At 37.4% G+C, this 3,322-nt stretch overlaps 1 long non-coding RNA gene across 1 annotated transcript; it reads right to left on the bottom strand.

Annotated features, from left to right (window-relative positions):
• Positions 1 to 373: 373 nt before the first annotated feature.
• Positions 374 to 3,181, bottom strand: LOC107301822. The gene is made up of 3 exons (XR_001549333.1): positions 2,880 to 3,181; positions 1,063 to 1,132; positions 374 to 526 (listed from the first exon to the last, which is right to left on the bottom strand). It is a non-coding gene; the product is annotated as an uncharacterized LOC107301822 (long non-coding RNA).
• Between the last annotated feature and the right edge of the window lie 141 nt (positions 3,182 to 3,322).

The following is a 3,322-nucleotide window of genomic DNA, read 5'->3' as shown; positions in this document are numbered from 1 at the left end:
TATCCAACCAGGTAAACATGGATCTAAGATACAGTTGGCTGCACTCGCAGCACTGAAGTATCAAAGCACAATTCCCTCCTCCAATTAACAGTCATAAATCACATTCTCCAATTAGTTTGAAATGCAGGCTTTCCCTCCAGTTCTCCAGCCTGCCAATTCTTATCATCTCTTATTTCAATAACCTTGGTTCACACACTAGGTCCAGTATTGTTATGTCTAGCTAAACTCTCATGCACATTCCTCCCCCCAGCATCATATAACTCTAACTCTAATTCTAACTCTAATTCTAAAAGTAAAACATAAGAAAATGGTTGCATCTCCAACTGTTGTCAAAGCAAAAACATCCGATGTTAACAGCGTTGACACAAGGCACTTGCATAGCTGAAGTCTAACTCAGAGTGAGTTCAGTTTTATCCAACAGATGGCTAGAATAGTCTTTACAACAGGCCTCATAGATGTTTTGTAAGGGTTCTTCCTTCTCCAGGGGCAGGTTGGATTATTCTGACCATGGTGGCTGGACAGCGCTCTGCAATAGCAGTTGGAAAATAATTATGTTTTGCTCCTCTTCTCACCACGAAGTAATACTTTAAAAAATTCCTATCTTGGCTCAACCACACAGCTGATCTCTGAGGTCTCTGAAAGCTATTAGGGTCTCTCCAGCAACTATAGCCTTTCCACTGCTTCTGCTCTGGGGCGGTAACTGTGGCTATATTGAAAGCCCAGGTGGCACCTTTCCAGGTCTTGATTATACATGCTGTGTGAGCCCTCTCATCCACTGTTAAATCATGAGTAAGCTTTAGCACAGGTACCCCTGATGCAAAGAATAACAGTGCTGACAGTGATACCAGGATCAGGTCTCCATGCATCAATCTGCTAGGGAAAATCAACCAGATCCTTTCTTGTTCTGCCTACACAAACCATCTTCCCCTTCCCTCCTTTCTGGATCATTTTTTTTTTTACTGTCAACTATAAATCTGAGTCCCAAATTGACACAGATTATCACCACTAGGATAATCTATGCACATATCTGCATTTTACTTGCATTCAAAGTTTAACACTTACTTTGAATGAGTTCATAATGGTTATGACTCAGGGCGATGATGTTGGGTTTCCTCAAGAAGTTCAGAAAAATCTTGGAAGTGGAAGAGGAAGAACAATAAGTCAACTCAATAAGCTTTGGAACATACTTCAAGTCATATTACAATACTCTGTCTAATGAGTCCTTGTCATACTCCACAGAGTCAGTATTAAGTAACTTTCAAGTACAGTAAGTCAGTCAATCACCATCGCTTGTCTTTCAGGAAGAGCATTCCATGCTGTTGTAAGACCAAGAACCATGGAAATAATATTTATAAGAAATTTCAATTGCTATTAGATACATTCAACATTTAATTGCAAAAGGAAAAGAATGCTGTGCCTAAGCTTCCTATTAGGATTTTTATTCTTCTTAATAAGCAAACGTTATGGGTGACCATAAAACACGGTGACTGTTTTTGTTAAAATGATAATAGCAGTTTTGTGCCACAAACTCTCCTCCTTTTCAACATGCGCATGGTGCCATAATGGACATTTAAAAGGGGCAGGAATTGTATCATGTTACTATGATGATGTTTTCATCAGAGGGATCAGTTTGAGCATCACTGCAGAGGCCACCGCTTCCGAGTAGAATCTACTCTAGCAACCATACTAAGAACCTCTTGGTTTTTTTTTTTTAGAAATTTACATGGCACAAACATTTGTGGACTAGAGCCAACTTCATCATCAAACAATTTTCATCATTCTCAGTCTATTGGTTTAATAATTTTAAAATTGTATCGGATATTTCAGTATGTCTCATACAAACAGAATAACAAGGCCATCACATAGGAATTTGGGGGGATGTGTGTTTTTTTGTTTTGCTTGTTGAAATAAGTCAGTCCTATTTGTGGCTCATTTTTTTGCATTTTGATATACTGTTTTAAAGTTTCTGTCTTCTATTATAGGTGGCAATTACCACACCAGCAAAATGAGAATCAAGCTGATATAGTTTGGGGAACTTTTATGAGTTCTTCCAAAAGATAACATGCTGCGATCCTGTGCCATAAGCAGTTTTTGATCCATTATAGTTATATACTTTCTTCCTTTCCCCTGTGCAGACAGATATGGATAGTTAAGTCATAATAAACCTAGAGCAATGTGGAAGCAGGCTGGATGCCACTGAAGAGGTGATATGAACAGTCACATAATCTCCTGACTTGGAATAAAGGACCATCACTAGTAGTTACATACTGATTGTGGTCTGTTTAGCATCTACAGTAGGTCAGTATCTATCAAAAGGTGGCTCAAGGACCCTAGGGGTCCCCCAAGACCCCCTCAGAAGTCCGACAATTAAAAATTATTTGCCAGCCTATGTTGAAAAATAATACAATATAAAAATCCCATCAAACATTTGTGAGAAACATTAGTGGCAGTGAATGAATCAATTTTAATTTTCAGTAGAATAAATATTGATAAAAATAACCGATACAAACAAATGCTCTTTTAAGATCCTCTATAAGTTTTAAAAGTGGGAAAGAGTGCTGAGACCAAAAATTTAAGAAACACTGATCTGGGTCACAGATACCAACAGCCTGCACAAGCAAATTCAGCAAAATACTTGTTTTCGCTCAATAATGTTTATGGTGGAGTGACTAATAGGCCAATACATAGTCCTTTTCTTTATGTAGCTAACACTGCTTACGCTACAGTTTTTCCTCTTTCCATTGTTATTATTCAGTGAGTGAGAATTTTGGATCCATTACAACAATTGAGAAACAATTGCCCATTCAGTTGTTGGAAAATAGTCACTGGTCTGGATACTCCTTCAATAAATAGAGTATTTATGTATGCATCCAACTTACCTGTTGTATTCAGTGTTAAGCTTTTTTCCTCAGTAGATGTTAGATGTTTAACTTCACATCGTATTGTCTTCCCAAAGCTAAGTAATTTTGGATCGAAGCGTATTTTACTAACAAAATAACATAAGTGATCTTCTCCAATCGTAAACTTCCTGGGATTGATCTTTTCATATATTTGTCTCCAGCCTTGGTACCATCTGACTTGTATATCATGAGGTGCAAATTGTGATATAGAAATTGTAAGGAGGATATTCTGATGATCTGCGGTTGCCTTTATTTCAGACAAAACAGGCCGTTTGGCTAAATGAGAAGAAAAAATATTGAGCAGGGATGACAATGTAAATATTGTAATATGTTTCCATACCTTGGCTTAATATGATTAATGAAAGAACGACTTTTAATGTAAGAAAATACTTTAAGAATTGATCCTCTGCAGTCTTTGCATA

The sequence above is a fragment of the Protobothrops mucrosquamatus genome, unplaced genomic scaffold (genome assembly GCF_001527695.2).
Source record: "Protobothrops mucrosquamatus isolate PMUCROS unplaced genomic scaffold, P.Mucros_1.0 scaffold17535, whole genome shotgun sequence".
Taxonomy (NCBI): Eukaryota; Metazoa; Chordata; class Lepidosauria; order Squamata; family Viperidae; genus Protobothrops; species Protobothrops mucrosquamatus.
The sequence above is the reverse complement of the archived record's forward strand: the minus strand, read 5'-3'. Positions and strand labels throughout refer to the sequence as shown.